At 38.8% G+C, this 15,498-nt stretch overlaps 1 protein-coding gene across 1 annotated transcript in view; it reads right to left on the bottom strand.

Annotated features, from left to right (window-relative positions):
* LOC146333178 (uncharacterized) overlaps positions 1 to 11,178 on the bottom strand; it is a 94,381-nt gene extending 83,203 nt beyond the window's left edge. Inside the window, exon 1 of the mRNA XM_084720444.1 lies at positions 11,139 to 11,178. The gene's annotated coding sequence lies outside the window, so the exon portion shown is untranslated. The remainder of the gene's footprint in view (positions 1 to 11,138) is intronic.
* Positions 11,179 to 15,498: the final 4,320 nt, after the last annotated feature.

Raw genomic sequence — 15,498 nt, 5'->3', positions numbered from 1 at the left:
CCAAATTTAAAATATCTCAAGATTCACCAGGGAATGACTTTCCCCCCATTTCCCACAAAATACAAGGGCAGACTGAGCACAGCTACCTCTCTCTCTTCATTCTCACACTGAGTTTGTCTTCACCAGTTTAGTCTTTTGAACACTGAGATATGCAAATATGCAAAACTCAACAAATTTATGCTAATATTGTGAGAAGCTGTCCAAAAAACATTTAGTCTATCTGGACAAATGGAGGACATTAAAAATGCCATGATTCACTTTCACAACAGAATGAAAACATCACATCAGAAACTGGTTAAATTAACATGAACATATTCAGGACCACAGTGCCACATTTTCATTTAGTCAACACTTTCCCAAAAAGTTACTTCCCTTTAACGACATCACAGCCTTAATGTGCACATCAGTGACTACATCTGCTCTACTTTTCTTTAATGTATTCTCAAAAAGAAAAAAAAAACAGGAGTAAAATTCTAAGATGTCTTTTCAGAGGATTTATTTTTGCCACTGTCTAGGTAAGTGTCTTCTGGGAAACAGAACTGGATGTGCAGGAGGAATAAAAGGCTGTTGGAAAAAAAAGTGGACTTTTCAGAAGGGATGGAAAGATTCGCCTGACTGTTGCAAAGGGATTTAACTGATTGACAGAAACTGCAGGACAGCCGACCCCCCTCTCTGATAGTGTTGGCAACATGGTTCTAAAGGAAAAAGGGGGGATTAATAGAGCCTTCAGTGCAAAAAAAAAAGTTCTAATGTGCGACATCTTCTTTTCTGTCTCTCCAGGGAAATGTGGAAGACTTTCCAACAGATGTGTCCTCTGGGTCTGAATCACAAGATAATTAAAAGGCACTTGACGATCAGAGGGCTGTATTCTGATATTGCTCTGCATCATTTGTCTAGAACTCACACAATGCTGTTGCACTGATAGAATCCACTCAAAGGATTTTATGTAGACAGGTAAAAAAAAAAACAAATCATCACCTGGCTTTCATGATGTCCAGATAGAGGATCCATTCTGTGAAAGCACTATCATTTTATCAATCAAGCACTGAAATATTCTATTAAAGGGTGCAATAACCATTATATGACTTTTATACAATCTCTATTTACGACCAAGGACACAAAGCGTTGATAGGTCTCAGCAGACCTTATGATGCAGCAGCTTTTATATAGGAAACATAAAGTCACATTTTTTCAGACACTAGTAAGCTAGCAGAGGAGAGCAGAGATCCAACACATGCATCCAGCGAGGAGTAAAAATCCCATCAAACCCTCACAGATATTTTACGGTCAAGGACAGTAATAGTAAGACTCCATATGAATCAGTCATTTCGTAGGAATGCTTGCTCCCTTTTTTTGGGTTGCAGATGTCACTCTCTGGTTAACTGACCACATCTGCTCACTGGGAGATGCTTGTTCCGAATCGATGGCGGCTGTTCAGCTTGGGATCTGGAAATGAGGCTGTAGATTGGATTATGATGCCATTTTTAATCCGTCTTTTTCCCTTGCAAGATATTGCTCCTCCCTTGCTTCTTAGCGTTATACAATACTTGACAAGAGGAGATTTTGCTGAATTCCGGCGCAGTGATGACTATGTGATTTCTTGTGACACTCTAATTTGAGCTTATAGTGCCAAAGCTTTGATGCAGACATGGGAATAAAACTTTTAGTCACAGAGACCCTTCTCTTCTCCCAGCCCATTAAAAGGTCCCACTCATCTGCTTGTGTGTACTTTAATTACAGTCATCTTGTCCTGTCTCTGATCCTGATTTTGGAGGAAGCATCGCGTTTTCTCCTTCAGTTCATTAAAAGCAAAATTAGCTGTAACTGTAAAAGTAGCTGTAACTCATCTCAGCCTGCTGTGTTAACTCACTTACATAATATACTATTTTTCTGAGTCTCAGATATTACTCGAAGCAGTTAAACACTGATAAAAGGTGTCATAAATGTTGGTTTTCTTCAGTAATGAGCCATTATGCTAGAGCTACTACAATTAATCAGTTAGTTTTCAACTATTGAAACCATTTTGAAAAAAAAAAACAAATCAAAATAAGACATTTGAAGACATCTCCTTGGGGTTCAGGAAACCCTGATCGACATTTTTCACCATCTTCTGACATGTCATGGAGCAAACAACTAAGCAATTAATCAAGAAAATAACTGACAGATTAATCTTCAATGAAAATAATTGTTAGCCGTAGACTTACAGTATCCCTAAATCTACTTGAGAATAAAGAAGCTGTTTTGTCTTTTTCAAATTACAGTCACAGAAACAAGAATCATTTCCCATACAGTTAGCCAAAGCACTGACTCAATTTTTACTCTCCCGATGAGAGCCACATCTGTGGTTTTAATTGTAGAGTTGAGTGATTACGTAATCATAGCGTTGAGTGATTGAACCACAAGTAAACTGCTCTCCGATCGCCAAAAAGCTTAATTATGGTAATATACAGTATCCCTCCTCAGACCCCGAACAAGTGGGTGGCTAACCTCATTTTTCAGAGTACTTCTCTCTTGATGCATTTTCATTTATCTATTTATTTTGGTACATCTCACTTGGAGAGTCACAGATGCATCTATTTCACCAAGTGCAGTGCAGAGAGCCTGTTTCCGCGTCTTGCTCAAAGACACTTCAAAACTGATGGCTGGTGCCAAGTCTCTGACCTTTCAGTATCAGGACACTCTCCCCAAGCCCCAAATCACCCTTCCTCATGACATTTAACACAGTGAGTAAGGGAGCAGAGGGGGGCAGAGGAAACACAACCAGCTGGGAGGAGCATAACAAAAATGGCAAACTGTCGCATACATGTCTCACTTGCTGATGACGACCTGTCGAAACTGTGAGTGGATTTGGAAATTGCTAATCAGTGTGGTGTTTTAGTATATCTGCAAATGGTTCCCTGACAACATAATGCTTGAAATGGCTGGGACTTGTTTTGACTGAGCACACAGATACTGGCAAGAAATGACAGATTCAGGCTTCCTACACCTTTCCCAACATCAAATTCAAGCACTTTTTCAAGAATTTTCAAGGTGCATTTTCAAGCTTTTGCAAAACCTTACAGCTGTGATAAATTACATATTTATATACATGTAAATCAGATGTTAGTGTGCTATAAACAACCAAATATGTTTTGTGATGGCAAGCTATGGAAGAGTGACAAATTAATGGAAAGTGCAACAAAGTTTTATGTTTTATAATGTGTTGCCTGTCTGTAAGTAGACTTGACATCCTCTATAATCTGGCTGAGCCAAAAGCCAACTTATTTCATGTTATCTAAAAGAGAACTATTCAGCCAGGTAGCATTTTATTATAAAAGATTTGCAATTGCAGGTTCAAGTAGTTTCAAGCACTCAAGCAAAGTTGAAGCACTTTTCAAGCCATGAAAACACTGCATTAAAATTTTCATTTCAGTTTCATGTAGGAGTTACTTTCTGCAGTAACAGAACTATTTCAGAATATACTGGAACTACTTTCTCTCTACTCTCTCTACCAACATAAAATTGCTCACAACTAGGTCTTGAGGATTATCTTGAGTAACTGAGTCACGATTTTTGGAAAGAGACACTGTTTTTCAAATTTTCAAATGCAGTTTTTGGTGCTTTGAGCACCACAACCCACGTGCCATCAGTTCCACTACATTGGAGAGAGGGCAGACATCCCTAAGGCTGATAGCTCCGAAACTTGCCAACTCACACCAAAAAAAAAAAAAACCTAAATGGCTAAATAGCACTACAGACCAGAAGAAAAAAATGTATTTTCTGAATTTGGGGTGAACTGTCCCTTTAATGCAGAATAAACCAAACACAGATTGGAAACACTAAACAACAGAGCTGCTTGGATCTGGTTGCAGCTGAATTGTTGTACATATATCTCTCCTCTCTCCTTCCATCTACCTTTCACTCACATTTGTACAATTAAAAAAAAAACATTTTTCCTGACAGCTTAAGACAGCTGACGTATGAGTCAATCTTCAAAACAAAATTTAACAGACAGCATCGAGTGATTTTATCCACCACAGTACGTTTGTTGCGTCTCTCAGGATAAACAGGCAGATAAATGTGCGTGTTTTCTATTCTAGGAAGAGTCTTATTTAGCCTTTTTCCACTGACACCTCGGGCCTGTGAGCAACTCGCACCATAACTCACATGTCTCTCAGTCAAGTCAGACATCTTGTTCTGGAGGTAGAAAAACACACTTTCTCTTGTAAGTGAGTTTCTTTATCATGTTTCATTACACCATCATAGCCAATCAAACACCAGGCAGGCTGGACAACATTCAATGTCAAAGACAAGGAGAAATACAGAGTGTGGAACAAGGACAGTCTTGCTATAGATCACACAAACTTCTCCACGTTATTCAAAACGTAGTAGATGAATATATGAACTCACTGCTGAGGATGACACAACTTGTAATGGAATTGTTTTATCTGCATTATTAAACGTGATGAAAATGTCTCAAATTAAAAAAGCTAGGGTTCATTACCTACCTACAATGCAAGCTATGAAGTCGTCAAAATAGCTGTTTTTTTTCTCAAAATTTGATTTAACTGGATAAAAGAAGCAAATTATGTGAGCACTCAATCAAAACCAAATAATAGTATGAGGCCCATCAGTAATACATCAGGATCACACACACATTGTGTGTACTATAGTTTGTTTTTTGTGTATAGCCTGCAGTTTGAGCCACAATGTTACCATTTCAAGATAAATAGCAAGTGTAAACACACAGCTCAGTGGCACTTATTAGAAATTGATCACCTGAGGTGCACAATCAAATGAAATACTATCGAAATCACGTCACAGCTAAGTTTTATAGCTAAATCACAGTATTGTAGTGCTGCAGAGACGCCTTGGTCTACTTGATTCAGACCCCCAAAAAATGTCACATCAAGATGACTATAATCCTTTTTTTGATTGAAAATGAAACTGTGATGCAAAACATGTTCATTCTCACTTATCCTGAATCATACTGCACTCACAATATCTGATAAAATATTGGCAATATGACTGTTTTACCATATTCTCCAGCTCTACCTGAGATGCTAAAAAAGTCATGCACACATATGCATACTGAGTTGAACTGTTTAATTTCACCGGGAGATTAAGAGCATTGTACGACAGCGATTCTACAATCCCAAAAGCAAGGATGGGGGACCTTAAATCTAGTCTTGCTTAGCAGTTAAGAGCCTCCATGTGGCCATGAATCAGATGCATATGGCCAATAACAAACTCAAGGGCACTAACAACAGACAGGAAGCTGTAGGCTAACAAAGGAGTGCTCCTGGGCTTTCTCTGTTCAGTTCTGCAGCTGTAGTTTGTCAATAGAGTACACAACACTATTCAATGTAGAACTTAATGATTAGGGCTACAACTAATGATTATTTTAATTTTTGATTAATCTGCTGATTATGTTCTTGATTTATTTGATGTATGGTCTATGTCAGAAAATGGTTTAAAAAATAGCAGTATTATTAAATATCAGGGTTTGTCAAAGCCCAAGATGACAACCTCAAATCTCTTGTTTTGTTCACAGTTCAAAGATATTCAGTTTTATGCATAGAGGAGAAACAAATCTAAAAAACTGACAACTAATCAATGAATCATTCTAGCTCTATTGGTGATCATTCAAGGACAAAATAACTTACCCCTGTTACCTCTTAAAATTCCATGTATAAAATGATAATAAGAATACCGGTATATAAGCCTGTAGAGACAGTGTGAGGTGAGGGCCTCATCACTAATCCTGATCAATGATAAATTGGGTCTGCACAAGTTTTCTCAAATAACGCAGAGAAAACCACTAAAGGGCTTCAATTATGCATCCATATGGATAGCATCTGCCCAAGATTGGTAAATTGGCCTAATTAGCAAAGGTTGTGTTATCTGTGGGTTGTTCTATAACACAAAACAGTGTATCTACAGGCCTCCTGAGTAATATGTGCATACCCTGAAACTAATGAATACAATTCCACTGTTGTTATTCCACTGAAAAATCCCTTATTAATCTATAAACTAATTAGTAAATTGTACGAATTTTTATAAAGCAGTAAAGCCAATTGGTTAACAGCTTTGGGTAAATGTAAGCTTTCGACGCAAAGGATAAGTGCTGAAGGTGCTGTAAGGCTGAATAAAACAATGAATGAGTTGCTGAATGTCCTAATAAATGATCAACACAGTGAGAAAAACATCTGGGCCTGTGCGAGGCATCGACGTTAACGTGAGGCTTCACTCTACAGCCTTTGTTGTTTGGAGAGCATGTGTGAGGTGTCTAAATTTACCTGAAATCACTGTACGGGTGAATTATCCAAAATCCGGCGGATTTAACCCGCTCTTGCTCCCGTTCCACCGCCTTCTCACTCCCAAACATCCTCAGGGAGAACTTGTTGACCCCTGGTTGAAGCATTGCTCCAAACTGTCTGTGCATGAACCCAGCTTGATATAATCTCTCGTCGTCCGGCAAAATTTGATCAATGCCATCCAACTTTATAAACCCTGGCTGCTGCTGGTCTGGGGAATCTTTTTGGCTGCCGCCACCGCCGCCACCGCTTGCCCCTTGCGCGCCTTGATCCGGCGGCCCATCACCGATGGCTCCGGGGGGGCTCTCCTCGCTGGGGGTGACATCCCCCTCGGTGATGAGGCGCCTCTCCTCCGCCGAGTCAGAGTCGTGCACATGCCGACTTGTGATGGACGAGAGGCTGCCTCGAAATCTCCGGCAGTCTCCGTTCGAGCTGGTCTTCATGGGTCTCCCTATGTCCGTCTCCATGATCACAGACTCCCCACTTTTGGTCTCCCCGATGCCTTTGCAGCTTCCCCCAGAGGTCGACGACGGTGACGGTAGAGGCTTCATCCTGATACTCTTCCTGCGGGTGTCCTTGTCTGCGTCTTCTCCTTCGCCCATTATAGATGCTTTCTGTCCAATGTGCTGTGGCAAACTGTAGAGCCTTTTACGCATGGAGGAGTGCAACCTGTCCATTATGACATTGAGAGACAGTGGAGAACATGAAATAAATCCAGATTGTTAGGCTGTGTTGTAACGATTATTGCCGCCAGCCCCTGCGCTCCCCTATCTGTTTGTGAGAGCGATCAGTCTGGAGCTAATCTGAATCCCTGAAAGCCTGCTACACATGACATGGACCGCCGTGGCTCTACTGAAATAGACACACAGAGACACTCTTTTTCATAATTAGACTACCTGACAGTTTGCATATGTCCTCACGCACAGCCTGGGCGGTCCGCTTGGCCACTGCGTCCCCGATGTGCATCTTTGTGCCGCTCCGACATTGTGCGCAAAAGTGGAAAAAACTGCTTGAAAGTCACCTTAGCGTGACATGTGAGGGACGTGCAGACGGACCGTGATACGGAGACGAGGGAAAGGTCATGCACGACGAAGGATGCGCTTTTCACCAGATGTCTTGCCAGCTGCCATCAAACAACGCGACACAATCATGCAAAATACAGTAGAGCATTCCAGGGAGCACTGACATCACTGATCCATAGTCATGGTGCGTTTTGGCGAATTGTGAATATTCATGATGCTGATCTATTGGGTTGCCATAGGAGCGAGAACTGCAAATAAGCTCAGCCCACCTTGTTTAAAGGGGAATGCTCTTCCCATTCTTAAAACGCTCTCCCGTTCGCCTAAGTTAGGGTTACAGGTAGGCGATGCAAAGCCCCATTGTCGAGCCCTACGGTGGGCTTCACTTGGAAGACCAAGTGGCCTGTTTGCCATCCTTATTATCGGTCTAATCCGCTGCGTAATTTGCGCACACAAGTATGTGCAGGTGAAGCTGGAATAATTTGGCAAAAGGTGTTTTACCATTTTAACAGGCGCCTATATAGAATTGTTGGAATACGACAGACCTCTCAAACTGCAATTAATATAGTAAGTACATGCCTACACTGTAATTTGATATTATTTGTATAGGTATTTGTAGTTCATAATATATCCTGGTGGTGCCACAACCAGAGATGGGTCAGATTACTTTTAAATGTAATCAGTTACTGAATACAAATTACATGGAAATCTTTGTAATTAGGAAAGAAAAAATGTAATCTCATGCGAGTACTTTTGGATTACTTCAAAGCCAAACATTAAAAATATTGTTCTTGATACTAAAAAAACAGTCAGAAAAATCAGTTCTACAAATGTTTTTATTCCTATTTATACATCTCAAAACATTTTAAATGCAAGTAAAATGTATTTTGCATATTCAGCATTTACAGCTCCAATCAAATTACCTTTACAAAAACAGTTCAGGCATAAACTGCTGCTCAGGCCAATTGGAGGATTTTGTTCTTGCAATGCAAAAGGAGCATTTGCTCCAAATGCTCATCTTCTATTTTCAGTGAAAATAAAATGGAATGAAACTCCAATATCCATATTTCATTATTAAAAAACAAAAACAAATATTAATTGAGTCACCATTAACAAAACTGACAACCTGGCAAGCAGAGGAATAACTTACTTTGATATACAGTGGAAAATATTCAGCACCTAGAATAGGTCAAACCAAATTATGCTTACAAAAATGTGTTACATAATTTAAAAATTGCCATGATAAAGACATAATCGAAAAAGTAATCAAGTAATCTTTGACAATGTAACCACATTTTTCAAATGTAACTTGGGCTGATTATATCTACTTACTTTTGTAAACTGATTACATAATCCTGATTACAAGTAAACTGTTATTACTCAGCTCTGGCCACAACATATTGTTCATGTTGTCAAAATGAATAAATGAATATTTTGAAATATTTTCTTCCTGTCTAGGCTGATAACAAACTAAGAACAAGGCATTTTATCATGATGATAATAATGGAATCAAAATGTATGATCTAAACTCTTGTTGAAAATATTCTGTTTGCTGTTGCCTTGTCCTCAGAGTCAGGATATCAGGGTTTATTGCCAAGTATGTTTTCAAATACAGGGAATTTGCTGTGGCATGTTGGTGCATGACAATAAACAAGGAAAACATGTTAATTAATAATTAATTCATTCATTCATTTTATTTATTTATTTAATTAGTATTTTTTTTTTATTTATTTCCCTTTTCCCCATTCCTCCTCTCCTCCACTCTTCCCTGTTTCACACACACCCTACACCCTACATACTGGCCACACACACTTACACCTGCACACCAATCAATACCTAACCTGCTGTTATATGTGACAAAACTGACACTTACTTGTGTTATTCATGTTGCTCTGTCGTACTGTTCTGTTTTGTAACCTGTCCTGTGTTCTGTCCCATACCTGTATTATTCTGTACTGTAAAAAAAAAAAAAAAGATGAATAAAGATGAAACTCAAGAAGCATGACATCTAAATGGAAAGATATAAATTTGATGATAACATATGGTATAACATTATAAAAATACTAAAAAAATATATGTTCAAAATGACCATATTAAATGAAAGAGCTGCAGCCTGCTGTCTAATATCATAGCTCTGATGTACATAATTCTGTAATATCAACAATAATGATGTGTAATTGCCACTACCTTCCCCATCAATGACCTGCAAATAATTCATTATGTACCACATAATAGAAATATCTTTGTCAGTGTCAGGTAGCCTGAATTCTTAATGTTTATCTTGTTCATTCACAATGCCCGAAGTAGGGGAATAACAGTTTCAGTGTGTTCAGATCCTTTTATTTCTGTAATACATTTCAATATGACCATGAAAAAACCTCATCCTATCAGCTCTAACATATGAAATAAGTTTCAAGACAAACTCAGAATGTTCCAATTATAATTAGTCAAAGCTCATTTTGTCAGTCATCTTCACAGCACGATGCCTGACAAAATGCCATTGATACGTAAATCCAACAAGAAAATGTGAGTAATAATAGAAAGGATTCAAGTACTGATTTATGGTTTCTTTCTTTATATTAAAACTATGACAATTCTCTCACAATGATAAGTGACAATACTGAGCCTGCTTGCAACTTCAAGGGAAACAGAGCTAAACAAACCAGAATTACTGCCTAGTGGTAGTATGCCTCTGCCAACCAGACAAGTTCCAGTTTACATTAATGTCTTTATAATATATGTAGTGGATGGAATTTAATAAAAAGCCATCAAGTGTATTTCTTGTCACTATATTTACATGTATAATTCCAGTGAATAATTTCCAGTGAGAAATGTGCTGTTTTCATTTAGAAACATTTTTTACAGAGGAGTACAGAGTACTGATAGAGAGCTGATGAACATTACGTTATCACAGTGAAGTTGGCCTTTGATCTTCTGGATGTAAAATGTCATAATTTTATCATTTAACCCTATTAGACGTTGTATGAAATTTTGTCATAGCTAGTGTATGAATTCTTGAGTTATGGCCAAAAATCATGCTTTGTGAGGTCACAGTGACCTTGAACTGCATGTCCTACATACATAAGAATAGATAACCTGAAAACATAGTGCCTTCAGCCTAATGCCTCTTGCTGTTCAAGTACCTTGATAATAAAGAGTAAATCAAGCCTGCCTTAGCTAGTGGACAGAAATATCAAGTACAGCCTAACCAGTATATTGGCCAATATTCAAGTAATGCAGATAAATTTATTATAATAAGTAAGTAAGATACTGAAGTGAAGAAATGCCAAAGATATGTCTCGGGTAATTTAAAAACATTCATGCGTTAGCTGTACCCACCTACGCATGGCAGAGGACAGTATCCAATCCCAGCTGACATTGGGTAAGAGGTGGGTCACACCCTGGACAGGTCACCAGTCAATCACTGGGCTGAGAGATTTAGAAACTGTGATGCCATTAAAGTTTGTCCATCAGAGACCACTGACATGTTTATTATTTTAGTTAAATGTCCAGCTTGGTAAATAACATGTTCACAATTCACAAATAAATAAAAGGAATTTGTGAAAAAGGCATTATTTTCAAAGATTTTAGTGGTGTTTATGTAAAAATCACATACAGTGTACATATTATTACTGGATTTTTGTCAGATATCAGAACAGTATCTGCCTAAAAAAACTAGCATCAGTAGTGTTATACAGTGTCAAAGTGTCAAAGTGTAAGAGTGAAGAATACCTGGTGTTCAAACAATAAAAGAGTTGGTTAAACATTTGATTAACACTTGGCATTAATCCCTTTTCTTTCCATCTTCTGTCTTATGTCCTACCTGGGCTGTGCTACGTCTCTACCATTAGCCAAACTTGCAGCTGGATCTGGGAAGAAAGAAATACAGTGGGGATATCAGCAGATCAGATCACATGGCAGACATCTAATAGAGGTGGAACAATATAATGGTCAGATATATGGGCTGTGTCACCACCAGACAGAATGGACAAATCGACCTTTTAACTGTAAAATGTGCCACTCAGCATATATCTTGGTCACAATAAAGGTAAATAAACAAATCTAAGATTGTTTGTGTTTACAGCATGTTATGTGCTTCTTTTTATATGAAATCATATTTGTACATTTGAGACTTTTCACTGATGACTACATTTGAGTCACAGAGTGACACATCTGTGGGCCTGAAGAATAAATGCAAACTAAACATGAAAAAACCCAAATGTCATTTATAAAAAAACGTCAGCACTGTTTGATGACACTCAAAGGCTCCTCCATCCAACTGGAAACAAAACTATTCAGTCATCTCCCACATTCTTAAAATGAAACAATGATGGCATTTATTTTTTCAAGACAAATGAACCGAGCAGAAAAGGAAACCAAAATGCAGCCACTGTGAAGTTTCATAAGTGTCATCCTGTCTGGAATTAAACTGCCAACCAACAGTTCTCAAGAGATACGTGCACCTACTCTTCTCTTATTTGCACCCACTGTAACTCTGTGAAAAAACAACCTTCCTTACATGAGAAAAATGGGTGTCACTACACGTTGTAATGCTTCTGTGATCTGGCCAAAACAGTGTCAGATTTCTCAATCAAATTTGGTGTAAAAAATTATGACTGGCAAAATAAACAATGAACTGAATTCATGAAACCACTCAGCATGAAAAAAAGAGAACCTAATCAGCAAATTCATAAAGCACTTGTCTGCAAGCTCAAATGGTGTGGGGAGAAGGTCTTGCATTGCCTTCTTCTCCACCAAATCATATTTTTAATCTCCTGGAAAGTTATTAGCCACCTATTGAACTGTTTTCACATGACACAATTGGCCATGTAGAGCAATTTTGGCATTGAAAGAATTACACTTTTTAATATTATTATTAGCTCAGGCTCTGGGAAGAAGGCCATAATCCCATTGCAGTAACAGCCTTTAAGTCTCCAAACAGACAAGACAGCTTTAAGTATTATCTGTATTATATCAAAGTCTTAAAATTAGTTTTCTGCCAAATGCATACAACTTTTTTTTTGCCTTGAATAACACAAAAAATGGCAGCTCCATGTGCTGGCTCAACCTCAACAGAATGTATTCACCAACAACACTGGCTCTGCTAGCAATCCCTAGTCCTGTGCTAATGTCTTTTATGTCCATCAGCGAGCAGTTTACATGTCTGAGCAGTTACCACAGCCCCCAAACAGCCGATCAGCATAAGATGTTTAAAGTTCTGACTCTATTTAAAGGACTCTCATGTCAACCTCCTTTTCCAAAAGTGCCTAGTAGTGTTCTTTATCCACTCTCCTCAGATAATGACTTGATACTAATTTTGGATTTTAAATTTCAAGTAACTGGCTGAGACTTGGTTGAGACCAGCCCTTGGCATTCTTATGACATAACCACAGAGTATTAACTTTTAGCGATTATTTGTAGTACGTGACTGAATGAGGAATGCCATCCCCACTGTTAGAAAAATGACCAAAAAGCGTCCCCCTTGTTAAGCTTCTATCAGTAGCTTGTGTTGTGTGTTGGTAAAGCCATGGAGTTGTCCATGGTGCTGAAGTAGCAGACAGATTCTCAACTGAAACTTTTTCTGAGTCCCACCCATCTGTCAGTTTCATCCTGGAATTATAATATTCTCTATGACATAAACCGATCAGGCATGAAATTATGACCACCTGCCTAATATTGTGTTGGTCCTGCTTTTTCTGCCAAAACAGTCCTGACCTGTCGAAGCATGGACTCCACTAGATCCCTGAAGGTGTGCTGTGGTATCTGGCACCAAGTGTTAGCAGCAAATCCTTTAAGTCCTGTAAGTTGTGAGGTGCGGCCTCCATGGATCGGAATTTGTATTGAGATCTGAGGAATTTGGAGGCTAAGTCAACACCTCAAACATTGTCGTGCTCCTCAAACCATTCCTGAACCATTTTTGCTTTGTGGTAGGGCACATTATCCTGCTGAAAGAGGCCACAGCCATAACAGAATACCATTTCCATGAAAGGGTGTACATGGTCTACAACAATGCTTAGGTAGGTGGTATGTGTAAATGTAACATCCACATGGATGGCAGGACCCAAGGTTTCCCAGCAGAACATTGCCCAAAGCATCACACTGCCTCCGCTGGCTTGCCTTCTTCCCATAGTGCATCTTGGTGTCATGTGTTCCCCAGACAAGCGACGCACACAAACCCAGCCATCCACATGATGTAAACAAAAATGTGATTCATCAAACCAGGCCACCTTCTTCCATTGTTCCGTAGTCCAGTTCTGATGCTCATGGTGCACAGGGGTCAGCATGGGCACTCTGACTGGTCTGTGGCTGTGCAGCCCCATTCACAACAAACTGCAATGCACTGTGTATTCTGACCCCCTTCTATAAGAACCAGCACTAACTTCTTCAGCAATTTGAGCAACAGTAGCTTGTCTGTTGGATCGGACCACATGGGCCAGCCTTCACTCCCTACGTGCATCAATGAGCCTTGGCCGTCCATGACCCTGTCGCCGTTTCACCACTGTTCCTTCCTTGGACCACTTCTGATAGATACTGACCACTGCAGACCAGGAACCTCACAAGAGCTGCAGTTCTGGAGATGCTCCTACCCAGACGTCTAGCCATCACAATTTGACCCTAGTCAAACTCGCTCAAATCCTTACGCATGCCCATTTTTCCTGCTTCTAACACATCAACTTTGAGGACAAAATGTTCACTTGCTGCCTAGTATTTCCCACCCACTAACAGTTGCTACGATGAAGAGATAATCAGTGTTATTCGCTTCACCTGTCAGTGGTCATAATGTTATGCCTGATCTGTGAAGCTAGGAAAGGAAATGTTTCCACTTCACCTGTAAAAAAAAAGTAACAAAATGCCTACTGTAGAAAGCTGAGTGGTGATGTGGGCTAACTAAATAATATTCATTGTAGCCATGGTTGCCATTCTAGCGCAGTTTAGTTGATATTGTTGTCTGAAACCATGAGCCATCAGATTGTTTTATCATTTTGTTATTTAATGTTTATGTTTGTTGTATGTTTAATATATATAAATGTATTTATTTTAAGTTATTTTGACAAGTTAAAGTGATAAGGATGAAAAATCTGAGAACACTGGTGGAAAACAGGTGTTGAAGAACCCACAAAGAAATTAAAGAGGAGCAAAGGACTGATACTGAGAAAGACAGTAAACCCTTGTTGTGGAACACAGAGAGAAAATGACCCTAGTTACAGCCATTTCAATAAAAGATGCAGCAGGGTGCCACATGTCAATTGTGAAAATGACACGGCGGTTTTGCGCACAGCTGTTTTGATCAGGCAAAATTAAACAGACATCTCCGGGATCTCAGTATCACCAACAGTAAGACCTTTCACACTTTGAGACTCTGAGATTTATCCCTACTCTTCTTTCCCTGCAGCACCAGTTTCAGTCTAGTATCTTACACTTTGGAATCCAATCTGTCCTGTATTTGTGTGTCCACAGTCAGGACCTGATCCTCCTGTACAGTGGTGGAATGTATTTTCAATGTGCTTTACAAACTGAAGGTACTTGTACTTTACTTGAGTATTTTCATTTTATGGAACTTTATACTTCTACCCCACTACATCACAGAGCCAAATATTGTACTTTTACTCCACTATATTTATCTGACAGCTTTAATTACTTTATCAAATTATACAACTGTATTTTCATGGATACCCTCCCTGCCCAGTGAAAACCATGTATCTCCAAATATGATGATTTTGAATTTTTTTGATTAAATAAAAAATGATTAGTTCCTTGATGCGTTCTCCTTCTTCTTAAGCCACATAAACTATTTAAAAAAAAAACCCTTGTTGGATTAGCTGGAAAATGCATTGTCACAGAGCTGAAAAGAGGGTTGTTTTTCTGAGCTCATGACAAGATGACTTTTTAGAGATACATGGATCACACAGGACAGCGATGCTACATCTATGATAATGATTTTTATAGAATGATACAATATACTGCTATAGATTAAACTACACTTTAACAGTATAAAGTAGTTAGAATTAACACAAAATGCAACGCATTAAAGTAGCAATATTCATCAATAACAACAACAACAACAATAATAACAATAATAACATGTAAAACATGGACAGTGCTGCTTAATGACTACTTCTACTTTTAAAACTTAAGCAAACTTTGCTGATAATACTTACATATATTCACTAGGTCCTTAAGGT

Source organism: Lutjanus erythropterus, chromosome 1, assembly GCF_056507025.1.
Source record: "Lutjanus erythropterus isolate fLutEry1 chromosome 1, fLutEry1.hap2, whole genome shotgun sequence".
NCBI classification, from domain to species: Eukaryota; Metazoa; Chordata; class Actinopteri; order Lutjaniformes; family Lutjanidae; genus Lutjanus; species Lutjanus erythropterus.
This window is presented reverse-complemented; position numbering and strand designations above follow the sequence as displayed.